The following is a 20,815-nucleotide window of genomic DNA, read 5'->3' as shown; positions in this document are numbered from 1 at the left end:
GTAGGCGCCAATTTCCCAGAGCTCGCCCCGACGAGTTCTTTTGTCGCAGCGTCGGACTGCTGTCGGCCTGCCAGGCATTGGCAAAAAAGCCCTGGCGGAATCCTCCATGCGAAACTGTTCGGACATGCTTTTCGTGTAAGTGAATTGTAGCAGGTGGATTGCTGGCACCTGCGCCTTTTCGTGCCCGAAAGACAGGCCGCCCGAAGAGAAAGCGCAAGGGTTGGTTTACTCCACAAAATGTGCTGATCGTGACACTTCGTACGTGGGGGAAACAAAGATCTACCCCGAGAGGCTGCGACAACATAAAAACGGACGTCCGGAGTTCGAGTGACAGTGGAGTACACTCGCCGAGCACAGCGTGGTGAACGAACACCGCATCGAATTTGACAACTCCGCGTCGTCGACTTAGAGGCCAATTACTATTAGCGGCTTTTGTGGAATCCTGGCCATCCAGGAGACAGCCGGTAACGTCAGGTGGTCTACAGGTGCGCTGCCGATCGGATAGTCTGCCTCAACGAAATTCTGCACATCATAAAGAATAGGCGTGACCCACATGGCAGGAAGAAAACCCTGAAAAAGAATGCGAGTGGGACGCAAACGTCAATTTTTTTCTTGTTACGCACAAAAAAAAATAATATTTTTACTCATTACCTTGGATGGCGTCCCTCTGTTTCAACCAAAGCCTATTAATACCGCTGTCACACGAACAGCGTTAACCGCGGTTAAGCTAACTACGGTTGTGGGCTAACCCGGTTACACGGCAGACATAACCGCAGTTAGACTTCTAACCGTGGTTATCGCAAACGAGTGATTCCACGAGAGATCGACACGGATCCGAAAATGATATGTTAGATCTGATTGGGAAATTAACATTTTGTGCACATACACCCAACAGTCCGGAAAGGAACTTGTTTTTTTTATTAACTGCATAATTTACGAGGGAAAAAATATCCAACATATTGGGGCGAATTTGATTAGCTGTCGTTCTCGAAAGTTCACGGCGATGCAAAACACAAATATTGCCATTAAGAAGAAGATATTTTGAGTATGAAATGTATGCGCAACAAATAGTAAAGTAACATTGTTTGAAACTTGTAGAGCGAAAAAAAAACTATTTTTGAAAAATGTCCAGATATGCGAAATTTTATTAAAGTTGCAACAAAGTTGATAAGGCTTATCAACTTTGTTTTGAAAATAAGTTTTGCTTCTTTCTATCCGCAAGTGCAGCTAAGTTTCGCGAGCGAGGCTGACCTTGAACACCCACACATAAAGGCTCACAGTTCTTTCGGTAATTATACAGGTTAAAGTGAACAAAAAATGTTTATGCACAGATATTTTTTTTTTCCGTGACAAGGCCATTAAATCATTTTTTTTACTACTAAAAAATTTGCGTGTCTATTTTTGCTACTAGAAGCACGTCGTTAGAATTACTGTAAATTTCGTGAGAGTTAAGTGATGATTTCTTTGCAGATAGCGATGAAGATTAAATCTCATATTGTGTATAATCTCACATTGAGAAAAACGGATTCACCATGTGCCAGAATCAGTAGCCATCACACAAAACTCTACAGGCAACTATAAGCCACTATATAATTGCTAAGATCTGGTACATTTGTGGAAATAATCCGACCCATACTACACGCCTGAGCTTTGGGAGCGAACCTCAGCCAGCCTACCCTCGAAGACCAGCGCCAGGTGATAGCGAGTGCTGTCGACGCGGCGAAGCCTATGGTTTAATAGAAGGGGAGACTACCCCGAAGACGACGCTTAAATATTACCGAAATAAAGATGTTTATTCTCGCTGTCTCTCTCGTTAAATGAGCATTTTTGGTATAATCGTTGTTTGGGTTAGAAGTTTTATGTGAAACATAAATTTGGGGTTTAAAAAATTCTTATTGTGGGTTCCTGCAGCAAAGAGACGTTGATTAAGATTTATGATTGCGGAGTAACGGCAGAGGTAACGTCCGTTACTTTTTTTCGGTAACGGTAACGGTAACGCATTACATTTTTTTGTAGGTAACGTAGGGCGGTAACGCGTTCCTTTTTTTATAGTGTAACGAGTAACGTATTTAGTTACTTTTTTTCAGTAACGCCTACAACACTGGTCAGTACATCGAAGACGATTCTTTTTTTTTTTTTCAGAGCGTAATGTGGACGAACAAAAAAAAAAAAACCGGAATAAATGAGATGCGGAAGGCCGCCAGATTACCTGAAAGATAAAAGCCCATGCAGTTTGCTACTGTGCAGTGGGGAAGGGTGAGGAGTGACAGGAAGCCGAATAGGAAAAGTGCACGTAGAGGGAGAGATGTCTCATAGTCTGAGCATGCACACCAAACGGTAAAATATTTGAAAGAGCGGCGCGACGCTCAGCAGCATGCCGAGTTCGTCAGCAACGAAGTGGAGCATGCTTCCGCCTCCGTGTGAACGACGAGCTTTCAGCGACTGCATGGCCCGCGAGGGACGACGAGTCACTCGGAGGGGAAGCAAGGTGCTTTGGAAACGTCAGTGTCAAGCCAAACGGAGAACACGAAGTGTTCGCTCGAGGAAAGTAACATAAAACGTAACTGTGAAAGCGTCTGCTGTGACTCGCTTCCCGAAAAAAATTGTTACACAGGCAGGAAAACGACAAAAATGAAGGGCACGTCGGCGCAGAGAAGCGGAGGCAGTTACGTATTGTCGTCTTTAAAGGGACACTAAAGAGTAAAATTCGAAGGGGAAAAAAAAAAACGTTTGACCAGTTTCATAAACCATGATAGTCCTAAAACGGACACACTCACAATACCGAAAGGAGTCGCTCTTGACACGAGTCTCGATAAGTTTCTTTTTCATAGGTGAGGGTGGATTACAGGTTCTATATAAGAAAAGCCAAACAGGTGGGCGAAGGTTCATCGCAGCGCCCCACCTCCCTATTAAGTCAATGTATGGGGCAGGCATTGCGCCCCCCCCCCCCGCTCTTAGGTGACTAGGGAGGGGGGGCCGCCCCCTGCCCCTCCCCCCCCCCCCCCCCGAACCCGCCTATGAATGTCCCCTCACGAGAAAGGAAAAATTATTTAGACAATTAATACGTTCGACGAATTTGGGGAGATATTGTCATCCTATACTAATATAGACCGATGACATCCTCTTGACGCTAGGTACAAACAACAATGCTGAATGGAAGAAGCAGTAAAAGAAAGAAAGAAAGAAAGAAAGAAAGAAAGAAAGAAAGAAAGAAAGAAAGAAAGAAAGAAAGAAAGAAAGAAAGAGCATAATTCACCATGACTCTCACTTTCTAAACATTCTGCCTGTGAAGGCCGCGCATGGTTAGGCATGTGCCTGTTTAGAGTGAACGGGTACGTATATATACGTATAATCACGGATGCCCACTCTTCAAAGCTAACTCAGCGTCTGTAGTTTAGTCGCGATCCCAACCGACATGCCCGGCAACGGACGTGCACGGGAGCGCTGCCAGAAAATAACACCGAGCGAAGGCACCCCGGCCGGATCGTATGTACTATACGTCACCGGAAGGACTGAAGAGGCGTGCCAACGATGATCACAGTCTTCGCCACCATAGAAGCCTGAAGAAGAAAATGAGGCGTAACAACGGCCAGGGCGTGAGCAATTTTCCCCGCGGCCGTGACGTGATTATTACGCGGAGACATCAATTATTCCGAGTGCCAGTAGGGCCTTCCGGGCATGAACGCGCAGGCATGGACATGACTTGCGAGTGCCTACACGAATGGGTTAACACAGCGTGCTGATGCAGTCGTGATTCAGAAAAACAAGTGAAGTAACAGAAGAAGTAAGCTTTGATGTCAAGGGTTCACGGCAGGAAGTTGGTAGTACGAATAAGAAGGTGGCATAAACGGCAAACTTGTATTCAAAAACGGTCAAGCCGCTGCTTACAATTGACGATCCTCAACAAACGGCGCAGCAGCGGATAACGAAGTGCGGAGCAAAGACAAGCGCTCTCTCTGTCTTGTTCTTTGTCCACTCCTGCGCTGTTTGGTGAAGATGGATTACCAACCAGCCCAATGCGACGTAAGCACTGTGCGAAGTACCAGTGTAGATATGCGCAGTTGCTCGAGATAACCACGTCACTTTGGTACGATAAGGGTACTAAAGGTGCTGTTGGCTCTAGAGCAAGTGCACAAGCTAATATTTCGCCGATGCGACACGAACTGAAGATGGTGAGCATAGAAGAACGTGCACTACTTTAAACTGACGCGTCTCTATTCCGTAATAATAATAACTGTTAGGCTTTAACGTCTCAAAAGCACGATATGATTATGAGAGACGCTGTAATGGAGGGCTTCTGAAATTTCCGCCACCTCAGGTTCTTTAACGTGCCCCTAAATCTAAGCACACGGGCCTGAAGCATTTTCGCCTCCGTCGAAAATGCGGCTGCCGCGGCCGGGATTCTATCCCGCCACCCCCTGCTCAGCAGTCGAACACCATAACCACTAGACCACCACGGCGGGTGCCTCACTCCATGAGCACCATACATCGTGATGTGTATGATGCTCGGCTACGATACTGCAATACCGATTCAGATTCACAGAAATACATGTGTTTATTAGGTTTATCTTGAACTGCGGGCCGTCTTTAGGCGCTTGTCACGTTGAAAGCTCTTGTACCTCGCTCGAAATAACCTAATACATTTGACAAGCTGACGCTCCGGCGTTCACAACACTTAGGAAACTGCGCATCTCATCGTCTCTCTCGTATATCTTCAGTTGTTTTCTCGCAGCCGACATCTCACGGCAAGAAAAGCAATGCCTGGCGCCGTACTCCCAACGGTCGTTGGCACTTTTCCCATAGACCCCTCCAACGCGCGGACGTGGTCTCGTCAATTGTTCGCCTTTTGCTTGCATCACAGAACTACATAAGCGATAGTTGGAAGTAAACGCCACAGCTTCGATCGAAACACAGCTACGTCGCAACAGGCGATAGAGCCGTCCCCGTGGGAACCAAAGCTGCGTCTAAACAGCACCTTATGCGCAATACGATCGTCCAAAACCTTTTGACCGCGAGCGCAATAACTTAGGCTATACGAGAGCGCGGCACCAAAACCATCAAAATGACCGGTCGGCGTGCCGCTCCATCCATTATGGCATCGCGTCCTTGCTATCGACTTTGTTGAGCAACTTCTGTAGGTCTGTCTCCCCAGTTATTGCGAGGCCTCTGACAACGAAAGCGGCCTGAGGTTTGCAGATTGTATACTGCGCAGCCATTTGTTGTTGCATGTGGTTCATATTGCGGCATGCAAATCACGACACGAGGTCACCAGGTCTGTGCGGGCCTTGTATATAGAAAGGGCTGCATGCCATAATAAAACAAGCCAGCTCCAAGCCATGATTTTCCCACGAGAGAAAGGACCAAGTCTACGTGGAATGTTGTTTTCTATACTTCGCAGTGAATTCTTGCTTACGAATTCCACCTATAGAACACCCGAACAAAAACCCCGCCGCAGTGGTAGCTGTATACGGTGCTTGAATGCTGACCACAAAGGTCACGAGATCGAATCCCGGCCGCGGCGGCCGCATTTCGATGGAGGCAAAATGCTAGAGGCCTGTGTACTTAGATTTAGGTGTACGTTAAAGAACCCCAGCTGGTCGAAATTTCCGGAGCCTTCCTACCGCGTCCGTCATAATCATGTCATGGTTTTGGGAAGCGAAACTCCAACCTTGATCATTAACGCCCGAACTAATATGCAGTGTAGATTATTTTCATATAACGAGGCGGGAGCAAACGAGTGCAAGGGACAGGGCGAATGCCGGGAAGAAACTACGAAATGCAGAAGCTGTGCTTCGACGCACCGTGTGGTGGCTTCGGTGATAGAAATATGCGAACGATACGTGGGAGATCGCAAACATTAGAGAAACGTTTAGTGAACAGTCGGCGACCCTGACGAGGGTTCCAGGTGTCTGGGTCGACACTCTCTATAACAACCTCTGCAGGTATATACGCATCACCGCCCCCGGAGACTCGAGCCCACGCATGATGCAATGCGTGCGCGTTTGTTCAGCTTTGTTCGAGACGAGACAAAGCTGAGCCACTTTAAGGCTTGCGCTTCTCCTGTATGAAAGAGAGAGAGAGAGAGAGAGCAGGAGAAAGATGAGGACGCAACGCGTTCTTGCAGGTATAGCACGCGTCACAGCGCCGGAACAAAGACACGAACCGACGACCTCGAGGCGCTGCAAGCTCACGCTCGGTGCGCCCCATTCATGGCAATCAGCCCGCGGGCTTTATGCTGCCCCGCAAATAAGGGAAGATGCAACGATGATTCGCGGCGCCTGGGAAACGCGTCTTGCAATATACGGAGCATTGCGCGTGTGTGTAGTTTAGCTTTTTGGCTTCAGGTGTCTCATATGCGACTCTTGTATACGCTGTGAACTTCCAAAGTCAACAGCAGGTATGAGGAAACTGTTCCTCCGCTAAAGCCAAGTGACGCGCTTCATTCGTCCGCGGTATAGTGTTAATATAGAATAAACGTTTCTGAAAGTGGACCGACACGACCGTAAAAGTTATGCAGCGAAATGTGATATGGAGTAGCCGAGGCAATATGGACCTCAACCTCTCCACAGCAAAACAGTTAGAACAGAACAGAACGACCGTAAAAACACGAATGCCTATGCTAACCACACGTCTTGAGTCATACACGTCTTGAATCGCACAAGCGGACACTCCTATAGTTTGTCATAATGCTTTGAATATCACATTCTCTCACATAAACCCTCACAGCACACAACTTTCCCACGTTCCAATTCTGTACACCTCGGGCTCGTGCGCGTTGAAAGTCGTATGAATTCTCTGACGCCGCGGCCATCCGCAGCGTTGAACGATCCAAATGACACGCGCGAACAAAGATTCGAATCGGGCGCTCTGGCACAACTAAGTCACGGTGGCGATGGCAGCATCATATTTGCATCGCTCGCTCACATTGCCGAACGAACGCCTAACGCGATCGGTATGCATATTAAGCGCGGGAGGAGACGAGCACATTGTTGCCGATTGAAATGTCCCTGAAGCAAAGGACCGAGAAGGCCCTATAGCGGACGTAGCTTGTATAAGACACGGCCTCCGCGACATTACTGCGTCCTTGGGATACGATGCAGTGCCCGCGCGCGCGAATAGATCAGATTATAGCAGTCCCTGCCCTTTGCCTGTTGACAGTGAATGGGATGTGACCAATTCACCGGACTTTGTCGTTAGTCCATTCCGCAAAAACAAGCCCTCCAATGGATTGCAGTCGCTGCGACCGGGAACCGAACCTGCGACCTCCTGTTCATAGACCAAGAGCACGCAGACGGACGAGAGGCGGCGGTCTTCATGATCAGTGGGTGATGACGGGCCACACTGCGTTATTGTTGCAAGGAGTAAGTACAGTTCGAGGAAAGCGCACTCCGCATATCTACAACACCTGCTTGCACCACCTGTACAGACTTACACCGGCGGTTATAGACCAGTAACGATGTTGTGACTGTTAGGAGCATGACTGTGCATGTATACGCTCGCCCTCTCTCTCTTCCTTTGTTTCTTTCTCATTACCTGCAAATTTCAAGCTCTTCTATCTCATTCACCGGTGCAGGGTAGCATACTAGTTTTTGTAGACCGGTTAACATCCTTGGTTTTCCGCTCTCTCCTGTTCCTTCCAACGGGGCAGCCGGGTTACAAGATAGGCTGTAGCCTTTATACAAGCCACTGGGCTTGGCGCACAGCGTTAAGGACTTGTGTAGTAGACGCACCTCCTCGTCTTATTATCGGCAATCGTTGTTGCTGTTTCTCTCTATCTCTTTCCATCAGTGCAGTGTAGCAGGCCATACTCCAGAGCAACCTATATCGCTCAAGCCGTATACCTGCGTCTTTCCAATAAACATCTCTTTGTACGATGCACAAAACAAAATAACAAAACTTCGTGACCCACAAGAATTTCACGGAACGGAACGGTGGCATTTTGCGGTGAGTCCTGCTGCGTTTCTAGCGTTATCGTCTGTTCTGCCTCGACTACGGTGGCAGCAAAGGCGATACAAGTGGGGCCTGTGTGATTGGGCAAAACGCGTTCGCATCCGCGTGCATGCGCACCGCCGGTTTCCCAAACAAGAAGAGCGCCCTTTTGTCGCAGTCTCGGTCCGCTGAACGTCGCTGCGGTGGTGGCAGGCATGCTTCTCGAGCCAAGGGTTGCATGGTGATGCTCCGGAGCGTTGCGGACGCCGACGACAGCTGACGATGCGCGCCGAATGAATCACACCTCCCCCCCCCCTCCTACTCCTCCTGGTGCGATGACTCAGCACAATGCCAGGGCGGGCGCCACACCCGCGGCAGCTGGCCACTATGGACACGGTTACCTGGCCCCGACGCACGCACGCCAGGGTCAGCCAAAGCGAGAGAGCGTCGAAGAGTACACAAAATAGAAGCAATTCACTTCAAACTCGTAAAGTGTGCTTTCACAACTATATTTCTATCCGTTTACCAGGAAACAGGTATACATCGTGATTGAGGTAAATTAAGGCCACATTCCTCTTCTTATTACCGAAACGAACTTCAGCTCCGGAACGTCAGAGTGAGGCAAAAACATTGCAAAACGTATTCTCGCGTTTCAGTTTTCGTTTCGCCCAGAAGTTCGCAAACTCAGGTTGGCTTTTTTGTTTCTTTCAAGTCAAATCCTCTTTTTATTCCCTTACACGTTCTCATGAAAAGGGTAGTCGACCACAAGTACCAATGGTTAAGCCCCCATTGCACCCTGTGTGCGAGCTTGCTCTCTCCTCTCCTAACACTGTCAGTATATACTCCGAACGCAGGTAAGATCTATGACGTCACAGTAAGTTGTTGCAAGGAATGCAGGGCACATCGCCCCTGTTCTTCGTTTGTGCATCTTTTCCCTTTCCAACCATCCTCCTATATCACAAGACTGAAGGTAATTATTAGGCAGGAACGTAATTTATTTAGAAATTCCAAGTGAACGTTGCTCTATATGGTTTCCCTTTAATATGTTACGAAAGTGTAGGAGCAGCGCGCTTTAAAAAAGAAAAGAAAGAAATGAGCGTAACAGTAAGTAAGGTAGAAAGTTTGGCGAGTTGCCCGAATTAGCGCAAGAATAAGAGGAACAGAACCTTTCTTTAAATACCAAGGTCACGTTAACTGCTGCGATCATGTTAGAATCGTGTTCTTGACGACGTCCCGACGTTAACTGCTCTCTATGATATAAAGAATGTTCATTGTAAACGGTGCCAGTCTATGAAATAGAAGGAATTGTCCACGAAAGTAAACATGCACTTGAGATTCCAAGTTTGAATGATTAATCAATAATGCTAGAATTCACCCGGTGTCTTCCTTTGTTTCGAGCAGGACAGCTTCGCGCCTGAACGTGCCTTAATCGTAGACATACGCGAATTTTTGCAACGTATACGCATTGTATGCCACGCCACGACTTCTTGATGGTCATTAAAAACTTGCGAGAGCACCCTCCCTTTCCTCCCGCCCAAATGATTTACGTACTTTGCATTAAATGCAACACTACGGAGCTTATTCATATGGCAGAACCACCTTCTCCCTACTAAATATCCAGGCAATCATGGTGTGCCGTCCATTTACGACACAACGAACAGTGTTGCCCGAGACTTCACGTTGCGCTCAGTCGGCCGAACGGGCATATACCGCGGGTGGCCTCGCGTCTTCGAAATTTCTCATTCTCACCAAGTGGCCGATTGCAGAACACGTGAGTGGGGGGCACGAACAGATGAGAGCGCGATGTGGGTCATTATCTATCGCGCTTGATTTATGACCTCAGTTCAAGCACGAGGCCGCGCTCTTCGTTTTCATTACGTAGTTTTATAGAGCGAGGAGGAAAGGTAAGACGTGGAGAAAGGACCGTATACGTAGACTTTTATGGAGAACAAACGCCATTCTTCTGTGTGCTGGACGAAAACAAAAGGCTCGCGCAATTTAGGCGCTCAAACCTGCACTAAGCCCTAAGGTAAACGTTTCGACTGCACAGATGATATAGGCTATTTTGGAGGTCGGAAGAAAGCCCCTCCTCTCGGCAGTCTTGAAAAGAATGCACCAATGAGCTGTAGAAGACGAGCCCAAACGCGACAGCTAATTGAAACCGATGGGACAAAGAACAAAGGGCCATTTTATCGGGGAATAAAAAGAAAAAAGAGGTTGAAAGTCAACAAGAAATGGCAAGCGCTGCACGCCTCGAGCGACGAATTTAAGACAGTGAGATCCTATGACGAGAAAGCAAACATCTCCATTCAGGGGCGTAGGCAGAAATTTTTTTCGGGGGGGGGGCACCTCCTTGATCTGTAGTGGGGACGAGCAGGCAGATGTGGTCGAGTGTCATTTTCTGCTCTGTATGCTATGGCAAAAAAAAATTTCGGGGGGGGCACGGGCCCGGGTGTGCCCTAACGTGGCTACGCCCCTGTCTCCATTCGTTCCACTGAAGCAGGACGAGAGCGCCTCTCCGTTTGAGTCTCTTGAAGCACGTTGCTCGTGGCCATTTCTGAAGCGTCTCAGCGAAGCTACAGCGCCGGCCACCTGAAATAGCAGCGTCTTTTGCGTGTGTTTGCTAAAGAAAAACAGCGCACACGCACGGCGTAAGTGACACTTGTTACGGCGGCGACCTGTTTCGAAGATGAAAACGTACGATTCACATATGGGACGACGCTGTGTATGAAAGGGGAGGACGCTTCGGACAAAGGAATCGGCGGTTCAAGTGGGACAGGCACTTCGCGAAACAGTGTTATTACACGTGGTTTCATCTGCCCGGCATGAGCATTTCCGAATGAGGCGGCTCATGTCAGGACGCGTGATAACAGGCCTTTGACCTTTTGCGGCACTCGCTGTCGGTATGACCACTCTCAAAAGTGCGTAGCTGTGTAAGTTGCGCACACTCTTTAGAACAAAGGAAGTGCTGTTTAATCTATATTGTGGGAGAAATGACACGTTCCCTTTGTAACTGAACTTTCTAGGCCTGTTGTAATTTCTCATGGGGTTGCTTTGCTCTTACTACGGAGTCAGTTCACTCCGCTTGCGCCAATGCAGTCGACGTACTGCCATAAGTGTATACGTTTATTTCATCGTATAATCCATCATATGCGTGTGTATAGCGTCTTTTTCTATTCGCTGCGTCTTGAAGATTACACAGGGACGTTGACTTCGTTTTTTCCTCTGTCTCTTACAGGGAGAGTGGATTATTTTTGCCCCGACCAGAATAACTTCGTTCAGCGCCTACGAAGAGATAGGCCTACTTCAATCTTTCTTTGTGGGGTGTGTCATGTTGATTTATTTATATAGCATATGTTCAATGGCTACGCATAACCAGCCGCACCGCACAACCCAATCCCAACGGCACAAAGAAAGAAAGAAAGAAAGAAAGAAAGAAAGAAAGAAAGAAAGAAAGAAAGAAAGAAAGAAAGAAAGAAAGAAAGAAAGAAAGAAAGAAAGAAAGAAAGAAAGAAAGAAAGAAAGAAAGAAAGAAAGAAAGAAAGAAAGAAAGAAAGAAAGAAAGAAAGAACACTAAGTGTGGCGGCTTCAACGATTCGAGGCGCACATTCGAGCGCATGCAACTGCTTTGTTCACGAGGTCAATTTGAATATCTGAATGCGGCTCAACGCGCGCGAGCACGTGAAAGCGCGAGTTTATGTGCCTAGATGTGCGAGCGAAAACGCCTACGACGCCGGACCTTGCATATTAAAGGGGTAGGGGCGAAATTGGAACTGCTTGTTCGCGAGTGCAACTATGGGATAAGCTTTAACGAACTGACCAACATGCATAGCACGTATACAGAGAGACCGAGTTTAAGGACTCAGTGAGGCGTGCACGTATATGTATGTACATTGCCGCTAGTTCGGCGCGCTCTCGGCCGAGGCTAGGTGCACGAATATAGGCTAGTCGATTCGTCCAGTGAGGGGTGTGGAGCCGTTCTCTAGTTATCTAAAGAACGATCTCCCGCACGGGACGCTAACGTACATCGGTAATTAAGGCCACTAACTGATATTAGTGCACTCCGCGGCGACTGCTATCCTGTTAAGGCTCCTGTGCCCCGCTATACGCAACTTCTTGTTCTTACTTCGTTCTTTCCTACCCTTCTATCCCTTCTTTTGCTTTGCAAGAACTGAAGAGCGCCGCTAAGGAGGGCAGCAATTGCTGGCCGGACGAAGATAACTCCGCTTGTTGAAACGTTGGCAACACCGCCTGTTCTAGGATTTTTCATCGCTACGGAAAATTGAATGAGATAGTGTATTGAACTTCCCTGGAAATGTTTTCATTGTTCCGCTTATCTCGTGTTGAGGCTGCACGTCCACGGCTTGGCTTATCAGTAATGCCAACAAAAGTCAAGTGCACATTTGGTCTGAGGATACCCATCCTTATCATCCTCTTTCGGTAATTCTTTTGAAATGAAGCGCCGCCAGCTAAGGAAGTCGTTAAATCGTTTTTCCTATACAGGATCAAGGCTTACGTAGCGTAAAAGCACGCAAATATGGTTCAGTTTATGCTGAAGGAAACAAGTAGGCCTCTCAGGTGCATGTAACGGAACAGAAACTTACCGCTAAGGCTTATGGATATCCCGCAGGCTCAAGGCAGGGACGCGTTTGTGAAGCAGGACGTATGTGCACGGGCGGCTTTATTAGTACTCCCATAAACTGCTACCGATTTCCGGAGCGTTATCAGACGTCTAAACAGTTAAATTCGGGGCACAGGCATCAACTTCCCGTTCAAGGAACGAAAGAAATACACGAACACAGTGTGGTTTCTAAGCAGCATGGTGATTGCTAACCAGGCAGCACAAACCCAATGAAGAAAGAAAGAAAACCGCGATGCTTCTTCCTGGATCACATCAAGGACATTGAAGATGATCTCAAGCGAGGACAATAGATTCCCACGCGGAGGAAGAGCGTCGGATGCGCGTGCGGTGAATAAGTGCCGCCGCCCCGAGGCAGGAAGAAGGTAGATACACCATCAAGCGTAAGCAATGGTGGGCGATCACGGCGCGCTTCGCAAGCGTATGTACGCGAGCTCAATGTCACACTTAGCGAGCAATGTGGGTGGAAAATGCGAACGCGCCCGTACGCAGGCGCGGGGGGCGAGAAAGTGAATGAAGAGAGACTGTGTGCTCCACTGGGAGGGCGAGTATTGAGGAAGAGGCAAATCACAAGACGAAGGAGACCCTTCCGCTTCGGCAAACAAATGACGCATTGTGATGTCAGCGCTGCGGAGAAGCGCCGCGGGCAGGGCAAGTACGTCTACACACAACGGAGGGTGCGCAGGTCTTGTCAGTGGCAGTTTCGCACCGCTATAGTTCTGTGCAGCACAGAGAAGGCTGAGGTTCGTTATCCGACGAACTTAGTTTTGTATGCGTAGCTTCGTATTTGAAAGGGCGGCGAAAAAATGCGAGTCAGATCACTGTAATGATCTTTTCCCTTTATCGAGCGCGCTTCACAACACCACCGATGAACTCTTCTGGACTGCGACAGATAATTATCACTAACATGCACTGCTGATACGTACAGGTACGTATTTAAACCTAGGGAGTACTCGCAACGAGCGCACACATCCCTAAACCGGCCCGTGCAGTGCATAGGCCTCAGCGGTGTACACGAGATTCGGACGTACGTTTCTGCTTTGCCGTTCGGGTCACCCGCGATTTGCAAAGATCTGCATAACTGAACTGCTAGACCAACAACACGCGCACTTTCTGTACCCAGTGAATGCATGACCCGTCTAGCGACGCACCGTTATGGCTGTAACGTCACGACGCTAACGTTCCAAGAGCGCTATCTCTGACAAGGCAGCCAGCATGCACGCACACGGTCACGCCAGTTTCACGCCACCGCGTTCCGTTCCCGTAATGCTGCGCCGAAAATGAGCGCTCACGGCCGCGGGCGAAAGTGAGGGGAGAAAGTAAACGCTTCCATCTCGTTTCTGCTAGCTGCTGCTGCTGCAGAAGCTGCAATAAGGGATAAGATGAAAACAATCAGACGGCGCTGGGCCGGCGGAGAGACGGAACGCCGGCCGCTGCTTCCAACCCTCAGGCTGGTGCTGCTGGGGGGTTCAGGGGTCACGGAGCCGCGGCCTCGATAGCGAAGAACTGAGCGCTTCCCATCGCATGTACGGCGGAGTCTTCTTCCATTCCTTCCGGCCAGTTGGCCGACCGGCCAGCCGGCCGGGAGGTTCTCCTCAACCTAGAAAGCGTTCCTACGCACGGCATGCATATGGGCGCGAGCTATAGAGACTGCGTGTGCGGCGGCTTAGAAGACGAAGACCGCTCATTCATAGTCTGCGCGTTCGCGTATGCGCTGTGCACGTGCGCAGTTTGCGGGAAAGCCGTGAGAGGAGGCGCGCTCCAGTCTGCACGCATCGCGAACGATGCGTGCGAAGATGCACGCACGAGAGTCTCTTTCTTCTTGGGCGAGGAATCGTCCTGTGGGTTCGACAGTGCGTACATCTTGAGTGGCCTGGTATGCCGTGTTTCTGCGAGGACAATCGGCACTCGAAGGACGAGCGGTTTGGTCGGTGTTCCGTCAGTTCCGCAGCTCGCGGACAAAGGAACTGCGCTGCGGACAAACGGAAAGGCTGGCCTTCGCAATGGTGGATACGTTTAATTCCTATACGCATCCTCAGCTCGGAGAGGTCGATTCCCATGTGTCGTCGCGGTCAAGATGTCATGGAGATCTGTCCTAACCGCGGGAATAACCCCGTTAGGTTGACGGTGCGGTCCTGTCTTGTATAGTTTTCCGGTGTTTGATCTGCGTAAACCATGTGCACACCTCCCTCTGCTGAGCTGTTTGCTGATTAGTTTCTAACGCTCCTCAGCGAGCGACACGAATTATCTAGCATTTGTCTCTCCGCTCACGAACCAACCGTACAAAGCTTCGTGGGCTGCGATTAACGCTTAACGCCAGAAGCGATATCAACGCTAAGCGCGTTAGTGAGTTACCATGGCGTATATTCTTCTATGGCGAGACACTGCAAAGTCTTATCGTGACCAACCGAAAACGTTTCGACGAATTCAGCAAAATGGGAAAAATAAAAGCATAGCTATACACTTAACAGATCCTACAGTTAGTGCAAGGTGCAACTCAGACGAAAGCGACGGGTTAATGAACATAAACAAAACAACGTAGTGAGAGTAACGCAGAATATGCTTAATGGTCAAGTGATCTCCCCGACACTTCGTGGGCGACCGCGGTTCCTATTGCGTGAGAAATGCTGAGATGACTGATGCTTCACAGCGGAACTACCAACTGATTTCGAGCTTCACACGAATGGTCCATTCCCGATGCGATGCGGAAGATCTTACCGTTAACAATGTGCCGTCGCTAGCTGCGTGCGCGAACAACCATGCACTTGTTCACAGCTGCTGACGTGCCTAAGAAACCAGTACATAATCATCGCTTCAGGCAAGGTCCAACAGGTAAATGCTTGCCTTCGCGCATCCCTTCTTTGCTTTGCTGAATCGACATTGCGATGCTGCGTGGATCCGCGCAGCTGAACTCTTCACCATTTCCTCTTCAAGTATATACACGGATAACGGATACATTGTATAGTGTGCAAGGCCGAGTTCTTTCGGACGATATTAAGCCGCGCGCACGCAACAAGCCACTTTCCAGCTCGGCTATTCACAAAAGAGTTGGCCCCGGTTATCACGCATGCAGGAGTGCGAAAAGCACCAACCAGCGCAAGAAATATTTTCATCAGTTGGATATTGGAATGTTTTTTTTTTTTTTCTTTCGCTGAGAAGAATCATTCGCTCCCAAAAATACCCACTGCAATTGGCAGTTGCACTGAACGCACATCTTGTAAAAAAGAAGAAAAAAAAGGTTACAAAAGAAACGCGATGGATGAAGTTCATTGGTGAATAATCGAGCAGCACCTTTTGTTGAACGCCACAACGCACGCAGAGCAACACAGTGCCACTGAAGCATGAAGCGGAGGTGCGAGTCACGAATCGTGCTCAGCCGGATGTAATAGCGTGCATTGTAGAGGAAGCTGGCGACAGAAATCACCACACCCAATTTGCTATAAATGTAATACCTATGGCATGGAATTGTTGTGAGAACTGGCGCTACAAGCGTCGACAAAGCTCAAGACGAATGGAAAGATAGACACAGAAAAGGATTCGTACGTCGATGCATATGTATTGTCAATGTTAGTATGTGGTCATCGTACAGTCAATGAACAGCGGCTAAAATGGGCAGTGTGTCGGTGTGTAAATCAAATCCTAATTTGCAGGTATAGCGCAGGCACAACGAAGGTGCTCTGGAAACACACGAAACAACAAAACATCACAATGGCAGCGCTGTGTTGATCAGGAAATGGTATTGATCAGGAAATCGTATTGATTGGCGTTAACATAATCGCGACACAACGTTGACCAGGACAGCTGGCATAATATATGTTTCTCATTCGCAAGGACCCTGACGCTGAACCAGCTTCGCGAGTTCTTTTCTAAACATGGTCGGCAACGGCTGTCACTTCCACATATAGCCTACTGCACGGTATTTGCGGAGACAAGGCCAAGCAAAGGTACAAGCAGGTGTGATGGAGTGTTTCCTTTTGCTGAACACCATTTTAGGGGCGAAGCTCCTCAGGGTGTGGGCCTGTCCCTCCTTTGTAGTATGTAGTATGTAGCCACGCATACTGGGATGTATCCACTCCATGTGATAAAGATGACGATGACCACTGATGACCATGAAGAATAAGCGCGTTCCAGTATAGTGGAATGTACCCACTACACGTGATAACGATGACGCTGATGACCATGAAGTATAAGCGTGTTGCAGACCACACATTCTCTTTCTGCCATGGATGAAAACAATCGTGAAGGCGCTCTCGCCCTCGAAAGGCAAAACGGCAACGCCGACAATAAACGTTCCCCTGAGCTTAACGTCATATATGAGGACCCCCGCGTTTGTGTGTCAGGTCTTTGTATGATGATCGAGTGGGCAAAATTTACGGGGATTGGCGGTTTACCAGATTACCTCCGGAGCTTCGCCCACTCATCGTCATTCACTTCGTGGATATGGCGTGATTTTTTTGCACCCTCCTTCCCATCGTTCTCTTACTCGAAGAAAGAAAGAAAGAAAGAAAGAAAGAAAGAAAGAAAGAAAGAAAGAAAGAAAGAAAGAAAGAAAGAAAGAAAGAAAGAAAGAAAGAAAGAAGAAGAAAGAAAGAAAGAAAGAAAGAAAGAAAGAAGAATACGAAATAAGTGACCGTAAGCGACAACTGTGCCACTCAACCGCAGATGCATACACACCGTCGCATCGGTACACGGCGAGACGCGAACTATATGCAAGATCAGGGTTGCCTTCTCTTCCGGCATGCGATAACGCCGAAGCGTGGCAACGTCGACGTCGCTTGCGCGCCGACGTTGAATCGCGCCAAAGCAGGGAACCGGGGGGGGGGGGGGGAGAGGGGGGAGGAAACCCCCTACCCCCTGAGGTCGTTTGCCCGAGGCGGCAATGCCGTAATAGCGAGTTCGACCTTCTTCGAGTCGACGACGCGGAACGCGTGAAGAGAATCGAAGACGCACCCCCGCTGCCGAGGAAGGCTTCGTTCGACTCACGCAAGCGACGCCGCGCGGTTCTTGCGATGCATTGACGTCTTTTGGAGACCCACGTAATATTCACGCTAAAGCGGCGTACGTGCGTTCATGCGCCGAGTGCGTGAATGGGAAAAAATGCCGCTGCGCGGTGGGTGGACGAATGATTTACACCTCGAGAGTCTCGGTCATTCATGTGCCGTGACATTAACAGCAGCGATCGGTAAGGAAAGCAAAATATGGAAAATAAAATAAAATGGGAACCTTATATGGAGGTTCCAGCAGCGTTTTCGGGCGTAGTGTATAACATTACAAATCAGTTTTACTACCGGCACAAGTGGGTGAGAGTGGTGATAATAAAGCACGATTGGAGTTGTTTAAGTACAGCTTCATCGTCATCATCTTTATAGCACGCTTAAAGGTGTTTTGCAAGGCATTACATAAGGGGTTACAAGTTGACAGCGCACAGAACAGATACGACGCCGTTAAAACACGCTAGAGGCAAATCGAAGGCAGGTTGCGAACAATGATGCAACAAATGTCCCCAGGTATAAAAATTAATTAATGAATGAAAATACCAGCTCAATGACGATCGCACACGTTCCCACGCTCTCGATTCTGTGAGCCAAAACGGCGGTACGCGCGAACGATCATAAGAGTTTTGAGGAATGTCTGAAGTAATATAGTAATAATGCCGGGAAATTAAAATTAAGTACAATTCTCTTGGGAGTTTACGTACAAGCATTTCCTTAGGTCGACAGCATACTAAAATGGTGGCTGCTCGTTGCATTCGGTGAATGAGAAAAGGAAGCCTTTCTTATGCAATATGCATTGATACTAACACCGATGGTGTGTGCCAACAGCCACACATGCATCGTATAAAGCACCGAATGGAATCATACACATTTGACTGCCTAAAGTGTTCACAAATGGCAGCAATTAGTATAGGCAGCATTGCCTTTAGTAAATATGCGTTAACTCATTCGTATGTGAGGCATTAAATTACTCCGGTCCAGCTAAAGCTATATACTTAATAAGCTTCGCATGTTTGGGTATATTCTGGCACACTCTGAAGCTCAGCTCCACATGTCTCGCGTACCAAGCGAAGAAGCAAATTAGTTGGTATATCAGGAAGCAGCACAGCCATTGCATAAGTTACGACTTCGCAAGGCGTACGTCAAGTGGTTATTTCACAGGGTAGAAAGGTCTAATAGGGCAATTTTCTACAAGCTGTGAAAAGGTTTTCGATTTATTTATTTATTTATTTATTTATTTATTTATTTATTTATTTATTTATTTATTTATTTATTTATTTATTTATTTATTTGTTTGTTTGTTTGTTTGTTTGTTTGTTTGTTTTGTTTATGTATTGTTTAGGTACCATCCAAACCTATATTATGCTTTCTTGTCGAAACCACAATTGGCGACTCTCTTTCGCGCGCGCGCTCACTCGATTAATATTCCACCTGTGGAAACAGCCTGGTGGTGTATGAGGAAAGCCTGAGTGGCTGCCTAGCAGGATACATATGCGACCTCCAGCCAAATGGAGAACATTTGTCAGTCCACGATGCACTTATCACCTGGTGCACTTCACTCGATACGCCCACTTTTCGAGGGGGGGTTGCGCAACAGCGACAGATGTCCTAATTTATAGGTGGCTATGCGCAGCGTATAGTCTCTACGGAACGGCGTATACACAGCCCCCTAGGAAACACACACACACTAGCTGTCCTTCTTCCCAAGCCCACACACAGCGCCCGCCCCAAATTCGATTCCGAGAGTCGCGGGCAACGCAGTCGCCCGGGAACCACTGAAGACGCCGAGAAGAGGTTGAAAGGAGGACCGACTCCCACCGTCGGCGGAGCCGGGCAATTAAGAGAAGACCCAGAAGTCGTTCGGTATAGATAAAGACCACTAGCTGTACAGCCAATCGCAAAATTACACAAAGGAAAAAAAATACATCTACAGATGATGACCGCCCCTCCCCCCCCCCTTCTTTAATAGTAGCTAACACAAGAAAGGCTCGCTCTGAACCAGTAAACACTCTCTCCCTCATCGCTACTGCTTCCTAATTGCTTGCCACTGCTGGAAGCGCAGTTCATAGACAGTGACGTTCAGAGAAATACGGTAGAGGGGTGGCATCGGCTGATGGAGGTTGACGGGTCAGAAATGCGGCAAGCGCCGATAGGAAAGAAAGAGAGGGAAGGAACCGCCCAATTGTAAATCAAGAGATGCTGAGTGGGAGCGCGCGATCAAAGATTGAGACACTGCCGGCAAAATCAGGGGGAGGGTGACTGCCGGAGCTCGAATGTGACGACGCCCGACGACAGGCGATGCGAAAGTGTGCGTGCTCCGCTGATGCGAACTCCGATTATTGAGCGAGCTGCCGAACGTGTACGCGGATAAAAGAATACAAAATAAAATTACGAGTGCGTTGAACCTATGAGACGTGCGAATGCACGTCTCACACGGAACGAGATGCAAAGAACAGAACAGCATTATAAACGAAGGTGCGGAAGGTTGTGCACACTATATGTACAGTCGGCGTCGGAAGTTTAAGGACCTCTAGAGACAAGAAGAAGCTGAATATTCTCGCTGCTTCGGCAGGCAGCCTTGAACCCAAATAGACGTTCTGCCTGTTCTAAAAGGCGTTAGCAACATATACTGTGCAGTTCTACCGAATGAAGTCACAAATTGCTGGGAAATGCAAAGCTTTCTCATACGTAGTGTTCTTTAAACTTCTGTCGCCGACTGTACACCACAATTTGTCTGTCGGGCTTCGGACAACCTAAGTTTATGCAGCGCTTCGGCAACGTGCAAATATTGTCCTCTGATGCTGATTACACAAAACCCTAATATGTCCACGCGAAGGAAAAGTAGCATAAATTGATCGGTTTTATTTCTGGTCATTTAGAGCGTGCATTACTAAAATTAAAAAGATAAAGTTGCTCGAGTCTGAAATTAATTACTGTGGTACAGAGTTATATAAATAGAATTGATTCGCTGAGCTACGTACCTCTGAAACCTCGCTCCCTGCAGCGTGTCAGAAAGCTGCACTCAGGTTTATAATGTTTTAGGCTCATCTTATAGAAAATGATACGTTGACCTTGGTGAAGTTCAATGAACCATTTTATGATCGTTCAAGCGCTATTATTAGCTCTCTATTTCGTATGAGCGTTTTAAAATATTTTTTTCATTTAATACGTCCTCACAATGTCAGCATTAATACGTTTAAATTAAGCTTTTTTTTTTGCCATCCTCAATAGTATTCTCTTGATATGTAATTAA

General features: G+C 48.0%; 1 protein-coding gene across 2 annotated transcripts in view; it reads right to left on the bottom strand.

Moving 5' to 3' along the window:
* The window catches only part of LOC119390045 (uncharacterized), a 182,387-nt gene that overhangs the window by 85,587 nt on the left and 75,985 nt on the right, over positions 1 to 20,815 (bottom strand). The window lies entirely within an intron of this gene.

Source organism: Rhipicephalus sanguineus, chromosome 4 (genome assembly GCF_013339695.2).
Source record: "Rhipicephalus sanguineus isolate Rsan-2018 chromosome 4, BIME_Rsan_1.4, whole genome shotgun sequence".
Lineage (NCBI taxonomy): Eukaryota > Metazoa > Arthropoda > Arachnida > Ixodida > Ixodidae > Rhipicephalus > Rhipicephalus sanguineus.
Note: the sequence above shows the minus strand (reverse complement) of the source record. Positions and strands in the feature narration are given on the sequence as shown.